Source organism: Helicoverpa armigera, chromosome 20, assembly GCF_030705265.1.
Source record: "Helicoverpa armigera isolate CAAS_96S chromosome 20, ASM3070526v1, whole genome shotgun sequence".
Classification (NCBI taxonomy): domain Eukaryota; kingdom Metazoa; phylum Arthropoda; class Insecta; order Lepidoptera; family Noctuidae; genus Helicoverpa; species Helicoverpa armigera.
In genome coordinates, this window is record NC_087139.1 from 6,812,831 (window position 1) to 6,826,623 (window position 13,793).

The 13,793-nt window shown below is 35.5% G+C and overlaps 1 protein-coding gene across 2 annotated transcripts in view; it reads left to right on the top strand.

The window, feature by feature from the left end:
- Positions 1-13,793, top strand: part of LOC110373400 (zinc finger protein 541) — a 222,395-nt gene that overhangs the window by 154,105 nt on the left and 54,497 nt on the right. The window lies entirely within an intron of this gene.

A 13,793-nucleotide genomic window follows, 5' to 3' on the forward strand; every position in this document is an offset into this window, starting at 1 on the left:
CACCCAAAAACAAAGCCGAAATCACTTTCAGAAAATTGAAAAGCGAATTCCTGAGTATTCAAAAGGAAACTTGAAGGAGTTAAGACGAAATATATGTATTCCTAATGACACGCTTATGCCACGTGGATTGATGAATGCGGCTTTAAACATTAAGATGAATAGATGTATGGGTGCGCCCGTTACGTTCCGACGAACTTCGGGAGATTGATGTGTTTCCACCAGTGACACCGGAGTTCCCCGGATAACGGGATAACTTCACTTTTATGGGTTATGAGACGTGAAATATATAGGAAGCGTTTGTAACAACCTGTTACGCGAATCTCTCGATGTGCTACTGGGTTACGATTCATTGCAGTATCTAGGTTAGCGGTTGAAAAATTTACGATGGCTTATGTTGAAAATATTTTCGGAGCTATTAATAAATACTAGGTGTTTCTTATAACTACAATGAAACTTGTAGTATTACCTACCAATGCAACCAGGTATTTTTATGTAAAATAACTAATTTCTTCCGTCTTGGTTGACACTGAAAATTACTTCAGTAAAACCACACAAAGAAAAAACTTATCTAAGTATATCGTACGTATTTCGTTGCGCACACAAATTATTTAGTTGCACCAACCACTCACTCCCGAGTGTGTACTTAGCCAATTTATCTCTCTAATAAATGCAAATGCATCATATTTCTGTGAAACTGTTAATAGCCCGCAGTTGAACGTTGGAAGTTAAGCCAAGTTCTTTAAAGTGCCGCTTAAAGGACTATTTAATGTTCGTATGAAGCTACAGTGTGGATGTGGCGACCTCTTGCGGCAAACGTTTGTAACTGTTTCTCAAAGGGAGTTTGTTTTAGCTAATCCTACTGATAGATGAGTGAATAGTGAAGTGTGGAGTTTCTCATACGATAAACACAGACTTACATTCGTCTATATTTATATATTATCTTTAACAAATCTCATAAACAAAATGAAGTACATCTTAGCAGTAAGTAATTAACAAGTATCAAAAACATACCGCGTTGCTGACGTAGGTACAGGGAGAAAGTCAAAAAACATAGCATGGTAAAGTTGAGGCGGGAAACAATTTGGAAAGACTCGCGGCGTTGAGAATGAACCACGCCAGTTGCAGCCCGCGAATAAAAACTGACTTGAAGATGTACTTTGTAGGTATATTTTGTTTATTAAGTTGGGGTATTTGTAACAATGCTTAAGAAATGATTCAACCCAAAATGTAAATAAAAAATATACACTATGTACATACATAATATGGGCTTACATGATTAGAGCGAAGATTCGGCTTCTGCATTTCAAAAACCAATCACAGGACTCAGGGGTCAGGTCTTGAAAATTTTTTAACTTTGCCCAAAACTAGCTTCCGAATCACGATGCGAAACTCCTTAGTTTGACAGTTCAATAATAAAAATTGCTTTGTAAAGTTTCAGTAATGTGAAGGTCAAAGTATCATAAATGCATCAAGTAATCCTTTTATTCCATAATCTTAAAACCCTTACAAAACAGCATTAACAAACACCCAACACTAGCCGTCACAAAATTTACCCCACTCGTAACTCAAAAGCCAAAATTCGTGACGGTCCATCGAACAATTGGAAAGACAGGGCAGGACTCGGGCGATAGGAGCGAACGGTGTCGGTTGCAGGTTCGGCGTAATACGCGTCAGTCAAACGTCATGCCGCTGACTGACAGCGGTACACAATGCAGCCTGCACGGGTATCGTGAGCGCGAATTTAGATAATTTTAGAAGGTAAAGGACATTGTTCCGGCTCCATACATGTTCTGCCTAAGAACCGTTCGAATGGAAAGTGACTTCTATAAACTCTTAAAATTATATGGAATCCTATGAAATAAGTTTTCACGAACGGACACTTCAGGAAACTAAAATAATTACGAAAAAAGTTAATATTTTGAGGTTATAAATAAAAAATAACCAAGCTTGCGTGAAATATCAGAGTAGTATTAACAAACTACACTATACAAAATATCAACAATACTATGTACAGCTCTATATGTTCTCTTCTAGATCTAGGAAAAGACTACTCTACTAGATACTAGGAAAAGAGATAGTAGGTACCTAGTCAAGTTTAAGATAATTTTTTGACAATGATCACTTTATAAAGTTGCATTTTCTGTCTGTCCCTATGAATGCTTTAGATCTTTAAAACTACGCAATGGATTTGGGTGCGATTTTTAGGGTTCCGTAGCCAAAATGGCAAAAACGGAACCCTTATAGTTTCGTCATGTCCGTCTGTCCGTCTGTCCGTCTGTCACAGCCGATTTACTCGGAAACTATAAGTACTACAGTGATGAAATTTGATGGGAATATGTGTTGTATGAACCGCTACAAAAATATGACACTAAATAGTAAAAAAAAGAATTGGGGGTGGGGCCCCCCATACATGTAACTGAGGGATGAAATTTTTTTTTTCGATGTACATACCCGTGTGGGGTATCAATGGAAAGGTCTTTTAAAATGATATAAAGTTTTCTAAAAAACATTTTTCTTAAAGTGAACGGTTTTTGAGATATCAGCTCTCAAAGTCGTAAAAAGTATGTCCCCCCCCCTCTATTTTTATAACTACGGGGTATAAAATTCTAAAAAAAATAGAGGTGATGCATGCTAATTAACTCTTTCAACGATTTTTGGTTTGATCAAAGTATCTCTTATAGTTTTTGAGATAGGTTGATTTAACTGTAATTTACGGAACCCTTCGTGCACGAGTCCGACTCGCACTTGGCCGGTTTTTTTAACCAAGGTTTTACATTGCCACCGTGCGAAGACGGGGTGTGTGACTAGTTTTCATAAATGCTTAGAATTTTTATGAAAAACAACTACCTAAACGCTTTTGCTTTCAACGTTACGTTTCTTAATATATAGTGAATCCACTTTGGATGTGTGATAAAACGCATAACTATCCAAAATGGAAGAGTTCCATTCACCTCAATTCATAAAATATCGATATTATTACGATGGAGAATTATTTATTTAAATGATTGTTACTACTTTTACCTCTATATTAGACAGTTACCTAGCTATCTACATGCCATAAGGCGGGAATCGAACCCGCGGTCTATTACCAAGAAGGCACAGACCATACTAAAAATGTCATTACCACACAAAATAATTTAACAGTTAAAGTAAGGTTTACCAATAACAATGAAAGAGGTTTTCGAGGATGTGCAATAAAAACAATATTTATATTCAATTAAAGATTTTTAATCATCAATATTTCTCAATAATATATTATCTAAGAACTGAGCAGGGGGTTAGGGCCCAGCTTAAGTGCCAGATAATAGTCATTATGTGGGCACAACAGCCCACTGTTCTACGCCCAACGATACAATTGCAACAGTACTGCCTGATGGTAGCAGCTTCTTACAAAGTACACAATTGCGTCCAACAGTGCATTACATCTTATTATGCTCGACTGCTTCAGACCAACACGTCGTACCTCAACCTGTAATAAATAAATACAATAAAACATTAGTAAAAGTCAAGTAACTTGCAATTGTGGCAATTGATTTGAAAACGAGATATTGTGTGCTTATGAAAACATAAGTAGGTAGTAACATTCTTATCAAAATTAGAAAAACACTTTCGTAGACCACTTACCATACGGGGAACAGTCCATTGTTGTATGCAACGAAGTATATCTTCGTTTTCTAATACCAAAGAACCTCCAGCAGATCCACAATTTATACAATATACTGTATTCTGCATCCATTGTTGTAATTATAATACAACTAAATTCGAATACAGACAGAGCAATATCCGAAAATGCCAGGAAAATCCAGTCCTTTACACACAGCCGAGTCTACCAAGTACGCAATCTAATCGGAGTCCGTAATCAAGCCAAAATTGTTAGAATAAAACCATGAAACGCATAGAAAATCACAAAAGAAACGATAGTCGCAAAGCAATCTAGACACACGGCAGTGTGTCCGCCAAGTTCGAGCAAAAAAAGCGACACACCGGCCGTGGGTTATATTACACGAACCATTTCGGGCCAAATTCGACCCCCCTATAACTCAAAATCTATTTTATTTACGCGTATCAAATTTCTAGTATCTGTTGAGACCCCCTCACTTATCTAAAATACAAAATTTCATTAATATACCTATTGCAGGTCTTGAGATATTGACGTCAGAAAATCGCTATTTTTACTATACACTCACTGACTGACTCACTCACTCATCAAAAACCTAGACCACTTCCAATGGTCGTATTGACTTGAAATTTGGCATGGAGGTAGGTCTTTGTGTCAAGGTAAAGGGAAAAATCTGAAAATGGCCAAGTGTGAGTCGGTTTCAAAATAATGAAGGTGTAAAATACTCAGTTTAAATTTATACCTCTAAGGAACTAAAGCGAACTGAATTTATCTATATTTATATAATATATCTTCGAATGGTCGTACCGATCTGAAATTCGTTACAAAGGTTTGTATTTAGTCAAAGTAAAAATCCGAAAACGGCCAAGTGTGAGTCACTTTCGAAAATAACGAATGTGTAACTTTGATCCATGAACATAATATATGATAACATGTCATGTCAGTCAGTTGGTAAATCTAGTCCATTTAGTTAATCTAGTTCATTTCTTTGTAAGAAGCATAGTGCATATTCAAAAATCTGAAATATAGTATATGAGACATTTCCTTAACTAACTTAATCATAAGAAAACTATAAAATAAACAACTTTACAAAAATAAATGAAATCCCACCCAAAACAAAAATGTGAAAGGCTGCCAAGTTCGATAATATGGAAGTCCTTCGCCTATAAAAGAAGTGAGATCTGAATAAGTACCAAGTTCCATACACATACCTCAGTTAAAAATAGTTACTTTTTAATAATGTTACTTGGCAAGTTTTAATAGAAAATTAAATACTTGATTCATTGCGTTTAGTAGGTTTATAACAAGGTGTGTGAAAACTTGCCAAGTAACATCATTAAAAAGTAACTATTTTAACTGAGGTATGTGTATGGAACTTGGTACTTATTCAGATCTCACTTCTTTTATAGGCGAAGGACTTCCATATTATCGAACTTGGCAGCCTTTCACATTTTTGTTTTGGGTGGTCAAACTGACTTCTAGCAAACTGACTGAAGTACACCAGTGTTGCCAATTACGAAAACTATGATCCTACTCGAATGCCAAGCTAGAAATTCGCGATTTCGCTTAAAACATATAGAATACTAGTTTTTTTCTAGCTAGTCAATTTAGGTATTTAAATGAATAAAGTGTTAGCAACTAATTTTAATAACCGACTTCGGAAAGGAGGTTCTCAATTCGGTCCGTATTTACCGAAATCGCGAAAACTTCCGAAACTGGCAGCATTGGCTGACGGAAACATTTTATAAGGCATCAATTGGCGATGCAAAGATTCTAACTAGCGCCTCTAGTGTCAAAATTGTGAAGCAGTCTAAGAACGACACTTTGACAGATATCCGTACATTTTGTGTCAAAATACCGCGCGTCAAATTAAAAAGAAAAAAGTGACAGTGACATAAATTGTATAGAAAAGGCTGTCAGTGTCGTTCTTAGACAGCTTCTTAATGTCGCCACTAGAGGCGTGCGCGTAATCTTTGCATCGCCAATAATTGTGACCCAACTTTTTATTTGGAATTTATTTATTTGAAGTGTCCGTGGAAAACTAAAATATGTTTCAAACAATAAAAAATTAAATGAAAATTATAGTATAATTTATATTCACATCGGTTCTTAGGCCAAAATTGAACAATGTCCTTTTAGTTTAGATGTTGATGTTTTTGATTTTTGATTTTTGATTTTGATTTTGATTTTGATTTTGATTTTGATTTTGATTTTGATTTTGATTTTGATTTTGATTTTGTTTAGTTTCTACATTTTTTTTATTTTTATTTTTTTCACATTTTTACGATTGTAATTTTTCGAAACAGGTATCATTGATATAAGTTTTTTACCTATCTACAATTCTAGTCATAGCTTTAAAGATGCCGAAGACGTATAATTATGGAATCGCTTTTGAGTTCGCGTTTTGTTTTTCTTATTCTTGAACTTGGCCTGACCTCAGTAATTCACGGGAATAACTGCAATAAATCGGCCGCCAAATAAAATAGGTTTCTCGATAGTATATTATCGTGTAGACGCTCTGTGTAGGTTAGACATTAATGACAAATCATATTTTCATTTGCTTTAGTGTATATTGCATCCACAAAAATACTTTGCCTAATATCGCAACATCGATCCCGATTTTTGGCTTTATCATCATTACGCCGACAGATATTCAAGACAGACGACATCGCTACCCTGAGACTAATTCCCTTCTCATTGTCAGCACAAATTAAGCCTCGGGCGGCCATGATTGGCGCTGCAATACTCTGTATTGTGACAATCCATTACGTCTAATGGATATCCACCCTTATTTGATGGTCAAATTCGTCTCTTTAAACCACGGATTAGAAAGTACATGGAGTGTACCTACATATTTTTTTTTAACAAATACCACTCTGCGAATTGGTCAGGTATGGTGTAACCTTTTTTATTGATCGCCCCACGGCATGTTTCCATTACCTTTGTTGCGGCGTTATACGCCATATTTGTGCAGATCTCTTTTACGCTCCGCTCGGTTCAATATCGCCGGTCCATTTCGTGATTCGGTGTTTGATATCCAATCGATGCCTATACATCCACAATATATAATTATTACTTATGTCACTGGTGGGGAACACAGTCACTTTCCGTAATCAGTATCGGAATTGGAAGCCTTTGGTGGTATATTATGATTTACCTACTCACACAAAGGATACAATACATGATGTTGATTACTACTAATTGCAGATAGGGTGGCTATTAGAACTGAATTTCTATGACGAAGGTAGACAACAATCGATATCGAACCTTTTTTGTTAGAATAAAGAGAGTGACGGCGATGTTTTTAAAAACACAAACTTGCAGATAACGCTTGGGACCTACGTTATGAGTTAAATACGTTATGCAAATACGACCCTGTTGAAGAGGACTCGACCATGTACTCCCTCGGGTCGAGTCTCGTATCGAATTCCAAATTCAAAAGCACGTGTTAAACCCAGTCAACATAAATTGGGTCCCACATTCTCTCACAAAAATGCACTTTACACGATCGAATAACGAAAAATAATATCCATCATCTAGAACAATTCCCAGGTGAATGCTGCGTAAAGAAAGATGGCTTAGTCCGAATTCAGAGGTATGCTTCAAAACACATTTTGTTGTATCTGCGAATCCCCCGAGAGCATTCTGGTCATCGTTATATATCGAATGGCGTACAATGGAACTGGAGACTGCTGTAATGGAAGACAAACGATACTGCAATTTCTACGTACACTCATGTCTAACCGTATTATTTGTTGGCGGAATAATCAAGCTACGTTTATTTGATTTCTGGTAAGATGGAGCTCTGATATTGAGTTATTTTGTGAGCTTGTGAATGTTTGGTTGCCTTGATTGAGAGAGAATTATTGCGGGATAGATTTATGTGTTAATTTATATAAAGCCATGCAAATACAAGTAAGTTATAAATAAAAATTCCACACAAGATAAACTGTTTCCTCACAATTCTGCTATTTTTAAATTCCTTTGATTCTTTTGATACTCAAACCAGTATCAACATGAAATCATTACAAAATAAAATACGTACTTAATATTTCCCGCGAACTTTACACAAGCTCAAACGTAAACCATGAAACGGGACGCTCTTCAAACATTCCGAGATCTCAAAGAGCAGTAACTTTGCATTACCGATATATTAAACCAAATAAAATGTAGACAGCCGAGGCTGCAGACTGCATTAGCAAATGAGCTACAGTTTGGTCCTCGTTACGGTAACGTGACGACTCCGCGTCGAGACAGTACACTCACTACGTATTGGGATTCCGTCTGAGAGCCTGTTATTGGTAACAAGTTGCCTATTAGAATAAAGAATTTACTGAACGCTGTTACGTTCTCTTTCATGACGTTGTTATTCGAGAAAAAGATTTTTATTCCATGGAATGTATTTCAAATTAACATTGTGAGTTTTCTGGGTTTGGTGGAGGACGAAAGAAGATGGATGGATTGCATTACAATTGATGGTAACAAGAAGGAAATGCCACGTGGAAAGGATGAAAAGAAAAACATTATGTGTCGACGCAACAAAATAAGATGACATAAAACGTACATTTCAAAGTAAAATGTAGTATATAAAAGCTAGGATATAAAAACGAACAAAAAATATTTCAGCGTAGTACATATCTCGACAAAAAACGTACACGTGACGATAAAACCCGAACACATTTTAGTACAACCAGTGTATCCATCAAAAACAATAAAGCTTATTCAATTCATTTCCCAGTGGACGGTCCATAAAAAGGGTTGCCATACCTAAAAAAATACTATAACTAACTTTCTATATAGTACTTATTGAGTATCCTCGACGTTATTATATTTTCATATTGAAAATAAAAGCATTTTCTCTTCCGAAAAACGCTCATTAGGTACTGTTTCGAATATTTTCCTTCATTCCTAAAAGACACATTTTGCTATTCAGTAATGTATGAATTTTGCCTTGCCAGTAATTTGTCTCTATTTTAATAGTCCGCTTCATAGTATGTTTCATTCATTGCAATACTATTCAGTAATATTAACCGTTGCACGATTGTACAATATCTGGAAACTGCGAATGGGAATTCGCAATGAGAGTATTTAGTCTTCAATTTACGAGTAACATTTTGATGAAACAAAGTACTGGTACACATCTAAAGATATTATTTCTGGTATAGTAATTTACAATGATAACATTATCCTCTATTCTTCTTTATAGCCATAGCATTAAACAGAGATGAAGGATATGTATTTTTAGGAAAGGTACTATATAAAAAGTGCTAACTTTGTTTCAAGACACTATGTTAACTTTGACAACCAGTGATGTATTTTTATACGACGTGATTGACAAATGCCATCTCCCAAAACGCAAAAACTCTCCAAAATGCTTACTATTTATTCAGAGGCAGTAGTAGGTATACATTACAGGATGGTAATGAGTATCGCCCGCAGGGTCCAATTGTTGACAGGCTCTGATGGATCGCGGCTCTTCCTGTTTGCACAATAACCTCAACCGTTCTAGCCCTGCGAGTTCGCAACTTGCTCCATCATTCATAATACGGGCTTTTACTTACTTTGATAAAACTTTCTCTATATAAATGATGGTTGTTTTAACCCGTTAGGAATTACAGTGAGTTATAGTGTTTTAAATTGTGTAAATTGATAGTTTGTTGATATGACTTTCAAGTGCTTTCCTTAACGATTTATGATACGTTGCGTTTTTGAGTTGCTTCAATTATCGCTGATATGAAGTTACGTTAAGTTAGCGCTTACAACTGCGTGAAGTACACGTACCTACTCCAGCAAATAAAACACACCGTAGTTCACCGTATAAATATAAAACTTCCCTCTTTCATTACCAAGACTACTCAAAATGAATATAATTAATAAGACCTCTTTAAAACTAACTTGAAGTCTAGTCTATAGAAAATGGTGGTGACCACAGACAGTGTCGGGTTGTATACCGCCTTTATGCTAGGAACTTTATAAGTGGGCGAACGTCGTAAATTCCCACGGCACAGATGTTGAAGATAGGTGACGAATAAAGGCGAGACCCGGGTTCCGTACTAATTTATGCTTACTTTTCACTGTTATGGCTCTCTGAGGTAGTGAAATTGTGACGGTAAATTCTGTTTCTTGAATGAATGTGTTGATATTAGATGTGAAAGATGTTTTGATGTTTTTTTGGGACATTTATTGTGGGTTATGTTTTATGTAAGTTTGAGATCACGTCCAAGTTTGTTGATCGTATGTAGGTAAGTAGATCACTTTTAAAACGTTTTTTTTATCAATACTTAAGAAAATCCTTGTAATTAAGTATCTAATATTTAATCACTAATTATTTTCATTTACTTAATTATAAACACAATATTGTTGGATACCTAATATTTAGGAATTCGTTCTACTAGGTACCTTGTCGAAATTTGTTTCAGACATTCCATTAATGTTTAATTTATTTGAACAGGAAAATCTGTCAATTATAATAAACAGTAATAAACCTAAATATACCTAGTCTGGAAATATTAACAAGAAACTAAGATTGACAGCACAAGTTTCACAATGGGTGGTAGGTAGCCAACTATGCCTAAAAAATAAAATTTTTGAATGAAAATCATTATTAGTAAAATAATTACCAAATTAGAGTTCATGTCTTGAAACTTAAGGGTCAATTCCCACTGAAAGAGCAGCGGCCGGCAGCGGCCGTAAGAGCACGGAAAATGTAAGAGCGCGGCGCGGCGCCGCGCGGCCCGCCGCGCTCGCGCTCAATCCCTTGCAATTACGGCCGCTGCCGGCCGCTGCTCTTTCAGTGGGAATTGACCCTAAATATACAAACAACTCAGAAAATAAAAGTTATCCAATGACCATACTATTCAGAACTTATAAGATATACGATCATAATATTTAAGAAACCAATTTGTCATTGATACAATTTTTACTTTTGTCAGACAAACAAAGCAAATCTGTTTGAAATAAACACAGTTACCCATGTGAAATGTTTTATTTTCAGTGTTTCAGTGTTTTGTAAAATCGGTTTCTAAATAGCATCTCTTTAAAAAACACTTGTTCAATCATAAATAGGTACTTTATATTCAAGGGTTTACAAACTCTAGTTACCAATTTATTCCCGTCAGACCAAACTGAAAGTTTTGAAGGTCAGGCCGTATGACGGTTCGATTTCTATATTAATCACTATTTAAGTATTTGCGCTTTGTAATAAATGAATAAAGTTTTGAAACATTATGTTTGTTAAATAAATAAGAGATCTGATTTCGACTTTAATTACTCACTTTGTATTTAAATGTGGACTTGATGCTAAGAGAATTACCTACTTAGTACGCCTTTAAAAATATATAATCAAAAAATACAATTATGATTCAAGGCATTCCTATATCTCGAAAGCCTTTAATTGATACCGCAATGTCAACAGTATCTCATGGTTTCTACTACTATACTCTTTCTTCTCTTAACTTAAACATTTGCTCTCTGGATCTGTCTCTATTAATCAAACTTATCACATTCATTCGCATATTTATCGATAAAATAGTGTTCGTGCAGTAAATCACACAACTAATTAAAAATAAAGTCGTTCCAATAAATAAGCAGTAGCGCCATCGCTTGTCGTTTACATTCCACGCAAGAATAACAATTAGCCTGCACAATGCAGAACACAGCAGAACTTAAACAAAAACAACTGGAATAAAAAGGAAATTTTACGCAGTACAGCTTCGGTGATTTAACTAAAATCCGTGAAGGGAAAAACGAACGATTTGTATTCATGATAGCGTCCTCTCCTCAGGTTTGGTAGGTGCGACAGAGTGGATTCGCAATTTTCTTTGATTCTCTGGAGGGAACCCTGATTCGGTACAGTTATTACGATAAATCCGAGGCCTACTTCGCATATCGGAAGAAATGAAACCTTCGGACTTTGGTTACTACCGGTTTGTGAGCTTTTGTGCGTTACAATTATGTAGGTAAGTGTTTACGAAACTCTATTTCACATTTACGTAAATAAGTTTATTATTACGTGGTGAAGAAAATATGTTCTCAACTCTACTTCACGATAAACCAAAATCTCGTTAAAACACACTAGCCACGATCCCAAACTTTAAATTTACTTATCCGGCGTCAAGCATCGCGCTATAAAACCTCGGCTGTCGTGTCGCAGTCGGCCCCGCCGCTCGTGCGCGCGATAAATCCCGAAGCACACATGACAACTCAGATAAATAACCCTTACTCAACCCTTTGTGGAAGTGACACAACATCGGTGCATAGCTTCTGTTAATTAACTTAATATATTTTATACTACAAAGTAGGTAATACGAGTACACTCGGATTTATTTTCAGTGTGGCGTGGGAAGCTCGTTTTAGTTAAATAAGTACCACGAAATTGCTTTCAGGAAGTAAGTTGTGTGGGTGTGTAGTTAATTGCGTAACGGAGCTTGTAACCGGTTAATTATTAGCTGGATTGATTATTTTGAAAGTTTTGTTTTACATGTAAAGCTGATGAGTGGTTGGCTTGTTTGAACGCGCTAATTTCAGGAACAACTGTATCGATTTTTAAACATCTTTCAGTATTGGAGAGCCCATTTACCAAGGAAGGCTATAAGGCTTTTTATTCGCGAAATCACAGATAACTAATAACCACGGTACTGGTACGGTTGACACTGCTGTTAAAGTAGAGTACATATATTTATAAGAATAATGTAGATATCTTTCCCTTGTTTACAATAGATATATATGTAGCTAGGCTATGGCCTATTATATTATGCGAATATAAATGGAAAACCTTTTCTAGGAACTATCACGTACTTCTACTTAATTGCTAAAACATAGCTGAAACGATTTATTTGTTTAAACTGTTTTCTTTAAAAAACAAATAATAAGGACAAATAAATAATTAATAAGTTTAAAAAAAGTTCCATTTTACAGTCAACTACTTGGTGCGAGTTTTTATATGCCTTTAGTAAATTAGTAGTAAACTTTGTCTTGCCTGTCGCCGGCGCCCTCGCAGTTTATCAACTTGCTTGTGACTAATTAATTATTTTCCTTTTGTTTTTTTAACGGAACTTAAAAGAACTGTGCTGAAGTAAATTGTGGACTCTCTTAGTGAAGCCAAAATACTTTAGAGCTATACTTTTTCGTAGTTTTATTTTCAGTTCAATTTCTTTAACACTTAATTCTATTGTACAACTGAATTTCAAATAAAATTTACATGAAACCATCATCACAACTTATTCTCTTTCCTAATTGAATATTGTCAAAAATATATCTTTAATCCCAAATTTGTTTTTTTTTTCTTCTAAAATTATGCTCTATCAATACAAAGATAACTAAACCTACTTTCCAACACGGCAATACTTGATAACTTAGCAGAGGAAACAGACCATACCATACATCACATCAAACATACAACGAAAGTAAATAACATCAGAAATAACAAGCTTGTTTGCAAAACAAACTATAACCATTACGTGCTTCAGTATGAACGTTAAAACCGTGGCAATCGTACTTGATGGATGTGCACGCAATTACGCTTAACAGTCCCGTGTCCCTCTTAATAACGTTATCATTGTGACTACTGAAACACATTCGCTTCATATTAATTTATACATTCCACAACAATTTTCTGTTATGTTCGTAATTAGCAATTTGATGCTCAGATTAGTATCATGGGTGTTGTTTCTCTTTTGTTTGTACTTAAGTGAAACTCTCGATGAAGATGATGAAAGGTTAAAGATTTTCCAGATCCAAATTCAGTCGTAGATTCAGAACAGTCGTGTATTCCAATCCCATAAGGCATCAAATAACATCGCAGGACTAAAGCTACATCACTATGAACTGAATGACGACAGTGCTACGGAACGCAAATTAACTACGTATTTGTAGCATCGTAGACTCGTAGTACAATGAAAAATAACACAAACAAAATAATACTGTCTTCATAAATAAGAAAAACCTAAAGTTCGTGAAGAATTGTGTTCATTGAATTAGTTTATTTTTATTATTTGCATTGACAATGGAACCTCCATTCAAACTCAATAACCTAGCAACTCAATCCCATTATTCGAGAACAAGCCACAATAAAGGCGTCATTGTTCACCACGAGTAGTATTCCTTGAAGAAAAAATCGATGTGTCTCGACAAAGTTAAAGCCTGCCTGTCGGCGAAACGATTCGCTCCCAGAACC